The 17,110-nt window shown below is 48.4% G+C and overlaps 1 long non-coding RNA gene across 1 annotated transcript; it reads right to left on the bottom strand.

Moving 5' to 3' along the window:
* Window positions 1–6,982: 6,982 nt before the first annotated feature.
* Window positions 6,983–7,919, bottom strand: LOC141212716 (uncharacterized). The gene is made up of 4 exons (XR_012282403.1): window positions 7,793–7,919; window positions 7,333–7,701; window positions 7,116–7,251; window positions 6,983–7,036 (listed from the first exon to the last, which is right to left on the bottom strand). It is a non-coding gene; the product is annotated as an uncharacterized lncRNA (long non-coding RNA).
* Window positions 7,920–17,110: the final 9,191 nt, after the last annotated feature.

Here is a 17,110-nt window from a genome sequence, read left to right as displayed (position 1 = left end):
CGCTCTCTCCAGACTGCTCCAGGCGACACCCATCTTTGTTCTCTTGTTCTGTCTCCGCCCACATCGAGGGTGGTCCCGGGGCAACTTCAGTTCCAGGGGCAGTTCTCTTACGCTGATGGACACTTCCAGCATCACAGCCTCTGTTGGTGACCGCGGTTTCCGCTTTTGGCGCCATTCTTCGACCTGGCCCACGATGGGAGGTGGCCTCTTGCCACCCTCTGGCACGCCCATAATGGCGTCCGCTCTTCCAAGGCGGGAAATCTTCGGAAATGGCGGGAATCGTCTCCCAGTGGCGGGAAACTCCATGGATGGCGGGAAAAAGCTGCAAATGGCGGACAACCGGCGGGAAACGACCTGTGATGGGGCCCAATGGCGGGGACCCTCCGGAACCGGCAGGAGACTTCTTTTTAAGGTAACGATGAACTTTTCTTCAGGCACGCAGTACCCGGTTGTTGCGGGCACGTAATCCTGCCGACTACGCCAAAGTTGACGCGCCCCCTGGGCCAGTGTTGTTGGGGATACCCGGAGCCGGATCAGATGAGGGTTGTAGTCTCCGAGTGGCTGTGACCCGGTCCGTGCCCAGGGTGTCAAGCTCAGTGTGTGGCAGTCCTTACTGATGTTACTAAAGTTCTTTATGTCGACTACGCCACCCGTTGATTTGCGGTCACTACGGCCGCCGCTGCAGCAGGGTCCGCTGAGGCTGATGGTGTTTGTGCAGCCCAGGTAGTATAACCCCCAACGGGAGGGGTATAGCCTCAGGGGGTCAGGTGCAGAGGATGGTGGTTGTGGAAGTGCAGTGAAGATGGTAATGAGAGTCAGAGTCGGGTTGTGCAGTTCAGGGTTCTTTACTTACTGCTGTTCTTGTACCGGTCACTCCGGCCTTGAGTGACCACCCGAGCCGCGCTGCGTCCACCAGGTCCTGGACTCGGCCAACCCCCAAGTAGTTCTGGAGCGTGGTTCTGAGCTCCCTTTCTGTCCTGTCCTCGTCTCTGGCCTTCCCCACCAGGGATCCACCTAAGTCCGGCTCCCTCGGGCCTCTTGTTGGTGAACCCTTGTCTCTGGGTTCCCTGACCCTATGCGTGGTCTGCCTTCCGGGTGGATATAGTGGGTGGCCGTGGCAGATTCTGCCCACGGCCTCCGGTTCCTGGCTAAGGTGTGCTGTAGCCTCTGCCAGCTTGGGATCCGGTACCCTGTTGCCAACTCTTCACCCTCTGGTCTAATTTGGGCTCTTGGAGTTCCTCCTTTCTCCCCCTCTGGGTCTTTCTTTCTCCTCTCTCCCTCTTGGCCTTGGGGCTGCTCTGCTCCTCTGCTTTCCTCCACTGCTCTGCAAAAGACTGACAGACTGACCAGCCTTCTGCAAAAGACTCCTCTGCAAAGACTGACGTCTCACTGACTGACCCTGATCTAAGATGGTGCCCACCTTATATACTCCCTCTATGTGTGAGCTCAGGTGACCAGCACCCAATGAGCTCCTAGCTTTACCCAGGCTGCTCCCCCTATCTGCCCCTACACTACTGGGATGTTCCACCCCCCTCCCACTCCAGCCAGGACAGACTCGGTCGTACCTGCACATTATTAAGTGGGAGTACCATTGGTCTGTCCTCCGGAAATGGGATGTGTGTAGTGCATGCAGCTAACTGAGCTCAGTTCCACACTCCATCCTTACCCGGGAGTGGAATATCACACCTCTGGCTGAGGTGCAATACCCCTGTAGCAGCCGAATCCTCAGGGTGCTACATTCCCCCCTGGTAAATCACAGCACGTCCTCGGGCTGTAAGATATAAAAAACACCAAAACATACAATTTTTTTCATAAACATAAACATATAAAACATATAAAACATCATATATTATCAGCATAAACTTTTCATATAAACATTCTTGTCTTCTGGTACCTCCGGTCACGGTGCAACTTGTGACCGGGTAAAGTGCGACAGTCTCTTGAAGAAACACGGTTTCCTATAAAACCAGTAGGGGGCGCTTTAGGAAGCGCAACTATATACAAGGGAAATATGGCCGCTCTCAGTCCTCGGCCAGGTATTAGGAAAGGGATGACCGCTCTCAGTCCTCGGTCAGTGGGGAAATGGGACACACTGGAACAGTTCACACTTGTCCCAACGGGGACCATATTTAAATTAGCAGCATGGCATATACCCTAACGGGTAACTTTATACAGTCTCTTCACTACCGTACTCAACGACGGCGTCCTCCTGCTCTTTCTTTGTGGACAGTTTCAGTTTCAGACCCGTCCGGGTCCTCTTGCTCCTCCCCACACCGCAGCTCCTCCTCCGTCAGGCGATGCACATGGAGGGCGTAGGGTCCTTTGGCACACTTGTGCCGGGTGAAGGTGACCTCGTCCCCTAAATACAGGTCACGACCTCTGTGTCCCTCCGGTAGGTGGGACTCAACGTCTCTCCTGGTCACGAAGACGTCGCCTGGGGTGCGGTGATCCCTGATGAAACCCCACCCATGCTGCAGATTGAACTTTATCACAGTCCCGATGGTACGGGGACCATGCGCTGCACGGGGGTTTCTCCTGGTCCGGCTCTTCTGCTCCGCGCTCCTTATTTGGGCTTGTTGTTCCCGGACCCGCCTCTCTCTCCGCTCCCTCTCAAAGACCTCGAGCTGCTGGCGGCAGCACTCTGCACTCTCCGCTGCGGCTGCCCGAGTCTCCTGAGTGAACCCCATGAGGTCTTCTCCGGTGGGATCCCACTCAAACTGGGTCTCTTCTAGCGGGGGCGAGATCCTCTTTATGGGCTTTGGAGCCGGGATCAGGGGTTCGCACATGGCCCTTGCCTTTTGCAGCTCCAGCTGGATGTATTCCTGGGGCCATACGAAGGGCTGCCCATCCGGGCACGTATGCTGGGCGAACAAGTCCTCACCCAGGTGCGGTACTTTAGGTGTTATGGGCGCCGTGGTGGTAGCGGCGCCCGGGTTAACCAGGCCTTGCGACCAGGCCTGGGGCACCTTGAAGGTAAAGGGCACCGTAAGAACGGCGGCGCCCTGTGTTACTTGGCCCTGCGACCAGGCCGGGGGCTCCGCGGAGGTAGGGGGCGCTGTTGGTATTGCGGCGCCCGGGGGTACTAGGCCTTGCGACCAGGCCGATGGTACTTCCTGCTTGGCCACGCTCGGGGTCGAGGCGTGTGACGTCACAGGGGTCGCGGCTTCCGTTTGAGGCCTAGTCTGCGGCGGTGACGTTGCAGCGACGGGCACGGCAGGGGGTACTTCGGGCTCTGCGACGGGGAGCTGGGGCAAGCACGCGGTTTCCCGGCTCGGGGTAGTGACGTCCCCTTTACCTGCCTCCATTCGTTCGGCTCCCTTCTCGGCGCCGTCTCCGGCCTTCAGTCCTCCTGCGCCATCCTCAGAGGCGGTCTGTCTCCTCGTCTCGGGTGGCGTGCTCCGCTGACGAGTCTCGATCTGCTGGGCCATCTCTCGGCTCCACTCCGCCAACGTCTCTCGTTGCACCCGGGCCATCCTCCGTGCGAGGCCCTCCAGCGCAGTCTGTGCACACTCCCGATCTCGGGGGAGCTGTGTTAGGATCTCCAGCAGGCCTTCTGGAGTGGCGACCTGCAACAGGCTCCTGACCACTGGGTCGGTGCTGCCTGGAGTGGCGGCCCGCATCAGGCTCCTGACCACTGGGTCGGTGCTGCCTGGCTCTCCCTCCATCTCCGGGTGTGCTTTCTCTGGACTCTCTTCCAGACGTCTTGTCTCCGGGTGCGCTCTCTCCAGACTGCTCCAGGCGACACCCATCTTTGTTCTCTTGTTCTGTCTCCGCCCACATCGAGGGTGGTCCCGGGGCAACTTCAGTTCCAGGGGCAGTTCTCTTACGCTGATGGACACTTCCAGCATCACAGCCTCTGTTGGTGACCGCGGTTTCCGCTTTTGGCGCCATTCTTCGACCTGGCCCACGATGGGAGGTGGCCTCTTGCCACCCTCTGGCACGCCCATAATGGCGTCCGCTCTTCCAAGGCGGGAAATCTTCGGAAATGGCGGGAATCGTCTCCCAGTGGCGGGAAACTCCATGGATGGCGGGAAAAAGCTGCAAATGGCGGACAACCGGCGGGAAACGACCTGTGATGGGGCCCAATGGCGGGGACCCTCCGGAACCGGCAGGAGACTTCTTTTTAAGGTAACGATGAACTTTTCTTCAGGCACGCAGTACCCGGTTGTTGCGGGCACGTAATCCTGCCGACTACGCCAAAGTTGACGCGCCCCCTGGGCCAGTGTTGTTGGGGATACCCGGAGCCGGATCAGATGAGGGTTGTAGTCTCCGAGTGGCTGTGACCCGGTCCGTGCCCAGGGTGTCAAGCTCAGTGTGTGGCAGTCCTTACTGATGTTACTAAAGTTCTTTATGTCGACTACGCCACCCGTTGATTTGCGGTCACTACGGCCGCCGCTGCAGCAGGGTCCGCTGAGGCTGATGGTGTTTGTGCAGCCCAGGTAGTATAACCCCCAACGGGAGGGGTATAGCCTCAGGGGGTCAGGTGCAGAGGATGGTGGTTGTGGAAGTGCAGTGAAGATGGTAATGAGAGTCAGAGTCGGGTTGTGCAGTTCAGGGTTCTTTACTTACTGCTGTTCTTGTACCGGTCACTCCGGCCTTGAGTGACCACCCGAGCCGCGCTGCGTCCACCAGGTCCTGGACTCGGCCAACCCCCAAGTAGTTCTGGAGCGTGGTTCTGAGCTCCCTTTCTGTCCTGTCCTCGTCTCTGGCCTTCCCCACCAGGGATCCACCTAAGTCCGGCTCCCTCGGGCCTCTTGTTGGTGAACCCTTGTCTCTGGGTTCCCTGACCCTATGCGTGGTCTGCCTTCCGGGTGGATATAGTGGGTGGCCGTGGCAGATTCTGCCCACGGCCTCCGGTTCCTGGCTAAGGTGTGCTGTAGCCTCTGCCAGCTTGGGATCCGGTACCCTGTTGCCAACTCTTCACCCTCTGGTCTAATTTGGGCTCTTGGAGTTCCTCCTTTCTCCCCCTCTGGGTCTTTCTTTCTCCTCTCTCCCTCTTGGCCTTGGGGCTGCTCTGCTCCTCTGCTTTCCTCCACTGCTCTGCAAAAGACTGACAGACTGACCAGCCTTCTGCAAAAGACTCCTCTGCAAAGACTGACGTCTCACTGACTGACCCTGATCTAAGATGGTGCCCACCTTATATACTCCCTCTATGTGTGAGCTCAGGTGACCAGCACCCAATGAGCTCCTAGCTTTACCCAGGCTGCTCCCCCTATCTGCCCCTACACTACTGGGATGTTCCACCCCCCTCCCACTCCAGCCAGGACAGACTCGGTCGTACCTGCACATTATTAAGTGGGAGTACCATTGGTCTGTCCTCCGGAAATGGGATGTGTGTAGTGCATGCAGCTAACTGAGCTCAGTTCCACACTCCATCCTTACCCGGGAGTGGAATATCACACCTCTGGCTGAGGTGCAATACCCCTGTAGCAGCCGAATCCTCAGGGTGCTACACAGACACATCTCTACAACAACTGTTAAGAGGAGACTTTGTGCAGCTGGCCTTCATGGTAAAATAGCTGCTAGGAAACCACTGCTAAGGACAGGCAACAAGAAGAAGAGACTTGTTTGGGCTAAAGAACACAAGGAATGGACATTAGACCAGTGGAAATCTGTGCTTTGGTCTGATGAGTCCAAATTTGAGATCTTTGGTTCCAACCACCGTGTCTTTGTTCGACGCAGAAAAGGTGAACGGATTGACTCTACATGCCTGGTTCCCACCGTGAAGCATGGAGGAGGAGGTGTGATGGTGTGGGGGTGCTTTGCTGGTGACACTGTTGGGGATTTATTCAAAATTGAAGGCATACTGAACCAGCATGGCTACAACAGCAACTTGCAGCGGCATGCTATTCCATCCGGTTTGCATTTATTTTTCTACAGGACAATGACCCCAAACACACCTCCAGGCTGTGTAAGGGCTATTTGACCAAGAAGGAGAGTGATGGGGTGCTACGCCAGATGACTTGGCCTCCACAGTCACCAGATCTGAACCCAATCGAGATGGTTTGGGGTGAGCTGGACCGCAGAGTGAAGGCAAAAGGGCCAACAAGTGCTAAGCATTTCTGGGAACTCCTTCAAGATTGTTGGAAGACCATTTCCGGTGACTACCTCTTGAAGCTCATCAAGAGAATGCCAAGAGTGTGCAAAGCAGTCATCAAAGCAAAAGGTGGCTACTTAGAAGAACCTAGAATATAAGACATATTTTCAGTTCTTTCACACTTTTTTGTTAAGTATATAATTCCACATGTGTTAATTCATAGTTTTGATGCCTTCAGTGTGAATGTACAATTTTCATAGTCATGATAATACAGAAAAATCTTTAAATGAGAAGGTGTGTCCAAACTTTTGGTCTGTACTGTATATCAGTTCTATAGTAAAAATCGCGCTATCGGTAGTGAAAAAGAGATCAGGAGAAGAGTACTATTATTTTATAAAAATAAGATTTATTTGTTTGGATGCTAGCAATAAAAACTTAATAAAATACAGGATTTAATACAGGATTTAAAAGACGAGTGTAGACAACAATATTTCGATTGGGGTAAAAGAACTAATGATATACAAGGTGTAATAAATAGTAAAATCCAGCGGTTAATCTGGTGTGGTAAAATGCCTGTGGTGGCTTGGTACCTGGAAAGAAGAGGAGTTTGGTTAGGGCTATTGTTCTCTAGTAATGAATATGCTTAGCTGGCTGTGGATCTGTTACTCACCAGGTATCAGAGTGGGTAAAGTGCAGGTGTGCACTAGGACTGTGGTCCGTCAGGATTCTTTGGGTGGGGCGTGGTCCTGAACGCTTTGTTATGCTCCTGGAGATTTAATGATATGGGGTTAGTGCTGTTAGCTCTGGGTAGGTAGATAGTGGGGTTAGCGACTTACCCACGGAGGAGCTGTTCTGCTTTTGGAGATTGCTTGTTAGCACTCCCTCAGTGGGGGGTGCAGCAGGAGGCTCTGGATTGTATCTCACTTTGTTGCAGAGATGTGACAGGGGGGGCTTTTTGATTGCCAGTAGGCGTAGTAACGCTTGAGGATACTCAATGTCCTGTATATAGATATGGAGGAAGGGTTAGGAACTGAGGAATACAGGAATAGTCCACAGTGTGGTAAACCTAGATGTTTACCTGTGCGTGATTATCAGTAATCCAGGGGTGCAACAGGAGGCTCTGGATTGTATCTGTCTCTGAGCAGAGATGTAGTAGGAGGCTACTGGTTGCCGGGTGATAGGGGGCGTTGTGGCACTCAAGGATAATTGATGTCCTGTATATAGATGGGGAGGGAGAGTTAGGAGCTGAGGTATACAAACAATAAGCCACAATATAAGTAAGCCCGGTTGATTACCTTGTTTAGGGTCCAGGTGTGAAATGGTCAGTCACCTTCTTTATCTGTGGCTGAAGGCCTAAATCAAGGGAAGGTGTTCAGGAGGTTCTGCAAGAGGGTTCAGCCTAGTGGTAGGTGCAGCAGGAGGCTCTGGCTGAGTAATTTACTGGCTAAGTAGCAGTGGGTCTTGTCCCTGGACGCTGAGGTGCAGCAGGGGACCGGCTGCAAATGTGGCAGGAGGCCTGGTCTGGATAAGTATATTCAAGTAGGTGGAAGGCTTTGGTGGCAGGCTGAGTAGTAGATATCCGGGCAAGGTCTATGGTTGTGGAGTCCGGTTTTCAGGCACGGTCCCTACTCGTGTGGAGTCAGGCAGGCCGCGTTCCTGGAATCCTGTCGGTAATAAAGAGGTGAGTGTGTGTGGTTTTGGTCCTTGTGGTGGCGTGTGTCATAAGCGGTGGGGGCCGTGGCCCAGAGTACTTACGGTCCGTAGTCCTGCGGAGATGTCAAGGAGTTGTGGGGCCCGGGGCGAGAGCGGGGTCCCGGCCGGTGACCGCCGCTACTCGCGGGCTTCCGGGTAAGTGGAGCAGGAGAGGAGGGGCGGAGAAGGTGAGGGGGCGCGTTCTATTGGAAGCGCGCGAGAGGCAGAGAGACGCGCTGACACGTGGTGTGCAGCGTGTATTGAGGACGGATGCCTGTGGGCGCCTTCTCTGCTGGGTCAGTCAATTCCAACGCGTTTCAACAGCTGACGGCTGTCTTCATCAGGGATAGTCTGGCCCAGTAGGTGGAGTCCTTTATATACCTGTCTATAATGACGTCATGGCAACGGTCCGCTGTTGGTGACGTTGTCATGGTAACTATCAGTCGTTGAAAGCAAATAGCTCAATTTCGCTGTTAAGACCCCATGGTCTCAAGGTGTTTAATTTAAAAATCCACTCGCTTTCTTTTCTTGACATATGTTTGATAAAATCACCCTGTCTCCAATGTTTGTGAACTGTTTGTATGCCTATCACTTTAATTCCTTTGATGGATCCTTTATGTTTGTCCGCAAAATGCTTTGACAGGGGGTGGCCCATGTATTTATTTTTAATATTCCTCAGATGTTCATTAATTCTAGTGCCCATTGCTCTTTTAGTCCGGCCTATATACATTTTTTCACAAGGGCACATTAGTCCATAGATAACCCCCGTAGTGGTACATGTGACAAAGTCTGTGATGGGATATGACTCTTTGCGGTAATTGACAGTGTGTGATTTGGCTGATTTCAGGGTTTTGCATATTTTGCATTTTTGGCATGGAAAGAACCCTGTAATTTTTTGTTGAAAAGGTGTGACTGGTTTTTTTGTGATGATATTATTTTTTACGGTGGGGGCTATGAGTGATCCTAGGTTCCGTGCTTTCCTGAATATGAGCCTGGGCCTATTGGGTATTTGATCGCCAATGATTTTGTCATCCTTTAGTATATGCCAGTGTTTTTCCACAATTTTTTTAAAAATGTGCGTATTGGCGGAGTAAGGGGTGATGATGGGCATGATTATATTGGGATTGGGATTGGTTCGTGTTGATTTTGTGGTGTTTGTATCAGTTAAGAGGTTTTGTCTTGGTATTGCAGCTATTTTTTCTTTAGTATTTTTAAGAAACTGAGCATTATATCCTTTTTCCAAGAATTTTTCCGTGAGTGAATCTGCCTCATTGTTGTACTGTATATCAATTATATTTATTTAATCAGGATAACAGATCTTCCTACCGTTTGTATCTAACAGAACAATTTATTCAGAAGAACTGTGAATAAATTCACCGTGGTAAGCTTTAAAATTCATGAAGCCGACACATTGGCAGTTTCTCTTATCTTGTGCTTATAGCAGCAGTTATAGGATATTGAGAGATTCTCTTGCTTTATCCCTAATCTTTTCAGCAATCATATAGTACAATACACTGTCTCCTACATAATGCCAATCACAAGAGCCTGTTAGCTGAACTTCTCATATTATAGCATTAGCGATGAGGATGAAGCTATCGTGATGGATGTCCCTAGCTGCTGCTACAGTGGGGAAAATAAGTATATGCAAGACGGCCTTCATTTTTTAAAGTCGTGGCGAAAAGACAACTAGGAAATACATAGCTTCTAATAGCCACAAGCCTACTCAATATTGAATGCAGATATAACAGGAGAAACAGAGTATATATAGGCATAAAATCAATATAGCTTTATTGGATACAAAATAGTAAAAAGGCCCCAGCAGTGGCAACACAGAGTAAATAGCAGATTACAAAATACAGTACATGGTAACATATATAGAAAATGTGTATATCAAAGGCCCCCCCAAACAAAAAAGGGGGAAGGGGAAAGGCAAGCAAATAGCATGTAAGATATACCATAGATGAGGGGTAGCCGCACAAGTGTGCAGGTATATATAAGATATCAAGAAAAATTCAAGTATCCCTTACCAATCGCTAGTAGGGGGGGCCAGTAGAGAAAAAGTGACAGGCAGACCGGGAACAGGATGAACTTAAGGTGCCAAGTGACCAGAAGAGAACCTCGACGCGCGTTTTGCCCCTATATTATGGGCTTTCTCAAGAGGCAAAAGAATGGGGAAAATAAGTATTTGATACACTGCTGATTTTTCAAGTTTATCGTAGGTACACTTCACCTGTGAGAGACAGAATGTAAAAAAAAATCCAGAAAATCACATTGTATGATTTTTAAATAATTAAATTGCATTTTATTGCATGAAATAAGTATTTGATCACCTACCAACCAGCAAGAATTCTGGCTCTCACGGACCTGTTAGTTTTTCTTTAAGAAGCCCTCCTACTCTGCACTCACTACCTGTATTAACTGCTGCTGTTTGAACTCGTTACCTGTATAAAAGACACCTGTCCACACACTCAATCAATCACACTCAAATCTCTCCCCCATGGCCAAGACCAAAGAGCTGTATAAGGACACCAGGAAGAAAATTGTAGACCTGTACAGGGCTCAGATGGGCTACAGGACAATAGAGAAGGCAACAACTGTTGGCACAATATTAGAAAATGGACGAAACACAAGATGACTGTCAATCTTCCTCTGGCTGGGGCTCCATACAAGATCTCGCCTGGTGGGGCAGCGATGATTCTGAGAAAGGTCAAGAATCAGCCCAGAACTACATGGGAGGACCTGGTCAATTCACTGAAGAGAGCTGGGTATAGAGACAAGAAGACCTGGCACAACACATTTATAAAGGAACGCTGTGCCCCAGCATCCAAGGAAATATATAGAGAAGAACAATAAAAGGGTGTAAAAATGGGCACCAGACATTCTGAATAAGTAAGTCAATAACAATAAATAATAATTTTAAGAAGAATTATAAATTTTATTAAATACCACACACAAGCACCAAAAAGTTAAAACATAATTAAAAAGGCAGAAAAAGCATTAGATGTAAACCACCTTATAAAAGGCACATACATAAATATACATAAATTTATGAAATATTACATGTAATAAGGTGCCCACCCTGGATCAAAGCATATATTTCTGGTAGATGTAAGATTATGAATAATGCTGCACAGATAGAAAGTACAGTGTGTATGGAAAGTATTCAGTCCCCTTTACATTTTTCACTCTTTGTTTCATTGCAGCCATTTGGTAAATTCTAAAAAGTTAATTTTTTTCTCAGTAAAGTACACTCTGCACCCCATCTTGACTGAAAAAAAACAGAAATGTAGAAATTTTTGAAAATTTATTAAAAAAGAAAAACTGAAATATCACATGGTCATAAGTATTCAGACCCTTTACTCAGTATTGAGTAGAAGCCCCCTTTGAGCTAGTACAGCCATGAGTCTTCTAGGGAATGATGCAATAAGTTTTTCACACTTCCGTCCAAGGATTGGTCAAGTTGAGAATAGGGAGGAAGGAGGTGGGATGTTCCTACCTATAAAGACATGCTTGCTTGGCCGCCGAACATGGCCAGCAACCATGCCGATATGTTTATCAAGAAACTATCATAGTAACGAATTCTATTTAGATATTAAACAGACTGCTAGCCCCTGATGATCATGGCAGTTATAAAAAAATGATGAAACACGTAAGGCTTGAACTTCGGCTTAGTGCTAGCTAGGAAGGTCTAATATCATGTTTTACAGGAGTCGATAGACACTGTGGTATCGTAGGAATCAAAACTAGGAAGCTCAGTGTGTCAGCGCTGTGGGTGTGTGTCAGCGCTGTGGGTGTGTATCAGCGCTGTGGGTGGGTGTCAGTGCTGACGTCGGCGGTCGAGTGACCTGTCACATGGCTAAATGACGTCATGGAAGGTCCTTTTACACCACTGCGAGACACCGAGGAGACCGGACGCATCGGAGAAGGAGACCGGGGGCCATCGGAAGGTGAGTGTAATGTTTTTTTCCAGGACGTCCCTCCTGACAGCACACCAGGAGGTAGTCCTTCATGTCCGACTAGGGGCAGGAACACACGAGAGGTTAAAGGCCCCTCCCCACCCTCCATCGCCTGTGTTTTTCCTGTCCCTAGTCGGACAGGCACATGAGAGGGCGCAGCAGCGCTGAAAGCATAGGAGCAGCCCAGGGGACGGAGGGGTTGCCATACCTGTCTCCTCCCGCTGTCAAGACAGGCTGCCGGCTGAAACCCGTCCTGGTCCCTCAGCCAGCCCAGTGGAGCGGAGCTCCTGGAAGGCGCCGCTTCCCTCCTCGGAGGGCTCTGGGCGTGCTGCCTCTGCCGGCCAGCGCAATTCCAGTGACGCGGCTGCGGCATGAGTTCCACCCTGGAACGCACTTCCGGTTAGGAGGTCAGCAGGAAGGAGAAGCCTGGGGAAGATGGCGGCGAAGACAGCAGACAGGTAAAATCTGTCCATGTGTGTCTGTCGGTTAGGCACTGCACCTATAGTGAGCTATGGAGGGTAGCCCCGCGCAGCACACGGATTCCACGGCCATCTCCCTGGGTCATGTAAGTGAGCATCTATGGGCCCCCTTTTTTTGTAGCTGAGCTATGGTGATTTATCCTGACAAACTGCCTGTGTCTGATACTGTCCATAGAATAAAGGGACCCCAAAGGGATCAGTTCCTAAGAAGAGGGCTAGGCGATGCCCAACTTGTACTACCAGGCTTCTGGACACATATAACAAACAGCTGTGCAAGGACTGTATAGCAAAAGTTATGGCGGAGGAGCAGGCCACATTTAGAGCCGAAGTAAAGGCTATGATTAAAGAGGAAGTGCCTGGGAGGCTTCAGCTGCAATCATCAAGACCAATATTGCGGCCACGTCCATGGCCAGATCAGCAGGCTTATGGTTGGAGGACCTGGAAGCCAAACTGAGAAAGAGTGCTTCCAGGGAGGATATAGCCGAGGCTTTATACATGGTCAGGATGGCAGTAAATTTCATGGCAGATGCGTCAGCAGAATCTGTCCGGTTCGCGGCAAGTAATGATGCGCTGATGAATTCGGCCCGTAGGGCACTCCGGCTGAGGTCTTGGACAGGCGATATGCAGTCCAAAAACAAACTTTGTGCTATCCCATTTTCCGGCCTACAGGTTTTTGGACCTGTACTGGACAGCATTCGGCTGCAGCATTTCCTAGGAAGTTGGCAGAGAATAACCCAAAATCAGTGGATTTTACAACCTATAGAACACGGGTACAAGATCGAGTTTTCTCAATTCCCCCCCCGACGATTTCAGATCACGGAAGCCAGTTCAACAGCGGCCCTCAGAAGGCTGGAAGTAGACATCAGGCAGCTTCTCCAGGACGGAGCAATAACACCGGTCCCTCGTTCAGAGAGATACAGGTGCCATTATTCCAGACTGTTCTCCATAAAAAAACCATCGGGAGAGTACAGGACAATTATAAACCTCAGACCCCTGAACCAGTGGGTAAAGTACAAGAGGTTCAAAATGGAGTCAATAAAATCGGTGATACTTCTGGTACCCAAAGACGCGGTGATGTGTACCTTGGATTTGAAGCAGGCATATTACCATATTCCCATACACCCTTCAAGACAGAGATACCTCAGGTTTGCAACAAGAGGGAAAGGTGGCGTAAGCCACTATCAGTTCCAATGTCTTCCGTTCGGCCTGTCATCGGCACCCCGTATTTTCACCAAAATAGTGACGGAAGTAGTCTCCCGTCTAAGGAGAGAGGGCATAGTCATAATTCCCTACCTAGACGACTTTCTTCTAGTAGCAGATTCAGACGCGCAGTTAATTCTTCATCAGCGTCGGGTAATGCGAGTATTGTCAGACTTGGGGTGAGTTCTAAATTTAGGAAAATCAGACCTAGCTCCAAGCAACCAGAAGATATTCTTGGGAGTGCTATTAGATTCGCACCGGGGCTTGTCCAAACTCCCTCAAAAGAAAGCTCGGGACATAGTAAAAAAATTCAGTTCCTTTTGCAGAAAGAGGGAAGTAACGGTCAGGGAAGCTATGAGTGTTCTGGGGACCATGACATTGTGCATCCCCTGTGTAAAGTGGTGTCAGGCACATTCCAGAATTCTTCAGAATGAAATCAGCTCCGCTTGGGACAAACGTCCGTCAGGCCTGGACAAAAAGATGCCCTTAACTCCAGACTTAAAAGGCTCCCTAGCCTGGTGGGTATCCCCTTTAAAGCTGGGAAGTTCCACAGTGGGACTAAGTAAAAAAGTGGAGAAATGTTGTAACAATATTTTTAAAAAAAATCACAAAATACTAATTAAAAAAATAAAAAATATATTGTACCCATAAATAAATATTATTATAAATCAAATGGATAAATAAACAATAAAAGTAGACATATTTGGTATCGCCGTGTCTAGAGCGACCCAACCATATTAAACCATCCCACTAGTTAATACAATTAGTAAACACCATAAAAAAGTAAAAATCTAGGCAAAAAACAATGCTTTATCATCATACCACAGAACAAAAAGTGGAATAAAATGCGATCAAAAAGATGAATGTACTGTACATAAAAATGGTATCTATGAAAACGTCACATTGTCCTGCAAAAAAACAAGCCGCCATACAGCTCCATCAGGGGAAAAATCAAAAAATTATAGCTCTCAGAATGAAGCAATGCAAAAATATTTTTTTTTCGATAAAATTGTTTTTATTCTGTAATAGCGTCAAAACATAAAAAAACTACATAATGTTGTATCGTGGTAATCGTACTGACTAGAAAAATAAAGCTGCCTTATCAATTTTACCATACGTGGAACGGCATAAAAAAAACAAAAAAAAAAACAATTCTTGAATTGTTGTTTTTTGTTTATTCTGCCTCTCAAAAATCAGAATAGAAAGCGATCAAAAAATGTAATCTGCCCAAATATGGTACCAATAAAAACGTCAACTCATCCTGCAAAAAACAAGCCCTCACATGACTTTTTCAGTAGAAATATGGAAAAATTATAGCTCACAAAATCTGGTTATGCAAAAACTATTTTTTTTGGGGAAAAAAAGCGCATTTTAGTATGTGATAGCAGCCAAACATAAAAACCCGCTATAAATCTATCGCTGTAATTGCACCGACCCGAAGAATAAAGTAGTCTAATCACCTATACCGCACAGGAGCAGCGTAAAAAATAAATAAAACCAATTCTTCACCTGCTGTTGATTTGTTGATTCTAACTCCCAAATATCGCTGTAAGGCTCAGCTCACATTTATCCTGCGCTCTGAATATTCCCTATAATGAGGCAGGTGGAGGCACCATGGATGCTGTCTGGCCTTTGATCTGGCGGTGTCCGTCTTTTTAGGTTTGCATAAAAGTGTCATCGGCCACAGTTCTGTGCACCTCTGGGAAAAAAGGACATCACTGAACAGAGGCCAGACAGTCGAGAGTAACTCTGCTGCCTCGGGGTTTCATCTGAATTACGTCACTCTGAGATTTAAAAGGAAACCCTTATGTAAGTGCTCAGCATAGAGTGCAGGATAAATGTGATCCAAAATGTTATGTAAAATGTTCCCAAAATGTTCCCAGCTTCAACTCAATCCACAAAAAAAGCAAGTTCCCACTCGGGTTCGTCATCTGTTAGCGGAAATATAGGGGGCTTCCATGTTACTGATGGCACAAAGGCTCTGGAAAATCGAAATGGCCCTTGCACCCCAAAATAAATTCAGCAAATTCTGTGCTCCTAAAACTAAATGCCCCCTCCCTTCTGAGCACCAGTAAGCCTAAACCGCAGTTAGTGTCCACATGTTTGGCATTTCTGTAGTGCTGAGAGCCCTCTTACTGTATGGGTGCATGTCTCCAGAAGCATAAGCCGGGAATAATCTACTGGTCACTACAGCGTACTGGTCACTACAACGGAAGTTTGCAATTTTCACTCAGCAACATCCACTGCTGCTTGTTTCTGGAAAACCCAAGGAGTCAAAATCGTCACAACACCTGTAGATAAATTCCCAAAGGGTATAATTTCCAAAATGGGGTAACTTGAGCGGTGATTGTGCTCTTGTAGCACTTAGGGGTTCTGTATATGGAGTCCGTAAACTAATACAGAAAATTCTGTGCTCCAGGATGCCTACTGTATTACTATACTGGGTTTCTGCTAAAACCAATAGCGCTCTGTCCCTCCCGAGTCTCACCGTATGGCTAAGCAGTTGACATGGATTTACTGTGACGGAGAGGAGCCAGAAGACTGCAGCTTCTAATTCCTCCCACTCATTAAAAGCCTTTCACCTTCATATTAAACAGTGCAGGTTTCTGCCGGGGGTTAATCTGCTCAGTTGTAAGCTCCTAGAAGCTTACCATCATTTAGGCTCTCACCTGTTTGCTGTTAGCCACTCCCCGCTCCTATATATACTGGGCTTTGGCAGGCTATCCTACCAGAGCTAGCTTATGCTGCATGGTTCTAGGAGTGTGCTGGACTGTTGTTGTTTGAGAAGGCGTTTGGAGGATTAAGCTAAGACTGTTGCGTGGTTTAGTTTGTGTGTTATCCTCTTCTTCTTCTATTTAGGTTTGTCCCCCATCCTCCACTTCCCAGTGTTAACCTCTGTTGTTTGTGTGCATTTATTTGTATGATTGGTATTTTCCTTTAGCCCTATTTGTATTACCTTGTTAGTCTGGTTGGGGTTCAGCCATACATTACTACTCCCCTCTTCCCTGGGTGGTGGAAGGGAACAGACTGTGGGCGGATTGAGGAACTCAGACAAGGTACGTGGCGCCCGGTGTCTTTACCTTCAGAAGTAATCCGGGGAGCAGGACCAGCTAGGGTGCCCCTAATGTTAGGGACAGGAAGGAGCTCCTGCCCCCGGGATACCCGACAACAGAGTCATGCCAGCAGTACTGTGCAACCACATATGTGGGGTATACAGTCAGCAGAAATTGTGGGACAAATTTTGATGCAATTTTTACCCATTTCCCATTGTAAAAATGTAAAATCTGGGTCTAAAACAAAATTTTAGTGGTAAAAATGGAATTATTTTTTTAATTGCCCAATAGTATAAAATTCGGTGACCCACCTGTTGTGATCACTGCACCCCTAGATGAATTCCTTGAGAGGTGTAGTTTGTAAAATGAGGTCTCATATGGGGGGTTCTGCTCTTCTGACACCTCAGGGGCTCTGCCAATGTGACATGGTACCCTCAAACCAGTCCAGCAAAATGTGAACTCCAATATGGCACCTCTTCTTTTCTGAGATTGGCACTGTGCCTCAAAAGTAGTTTTCGACCACATAAGGGGTATCTGCGCACTCAGGAGAAATTGCACAACAAATTTTGGTGTCCATTCTCTCCTGCAATCCTTGTGAAAATAAAAAAATTGGGGCTAAAATAACATTGTTTTTGGAAAAATGTGATTTTTATTTACACGATTCAATGTTATAAACTTCTGTGAAGCATCTGG

Source organism: Phyllobates terribilis, unplaced genomic scaffold, assembly GCF_046119375.1.
Source record: "Phyllobates terribilis strain yellow unplaced genomic scaffold, ASM4611937v1 Scaffold_183__1_contigs__length_3771566, whole genome shotgun sequence".
Lineage (NCBI taxonomy): Eukaryota > Metazoa > Chordata > Amphibia > Anura > Dendrobatidae > Phyllobates > Phyllobates terribilis.
Note: the sequence above shows the minus strand (reverse complement) of the source record. Positions and strands in the feature narration are given on the sequence as shown.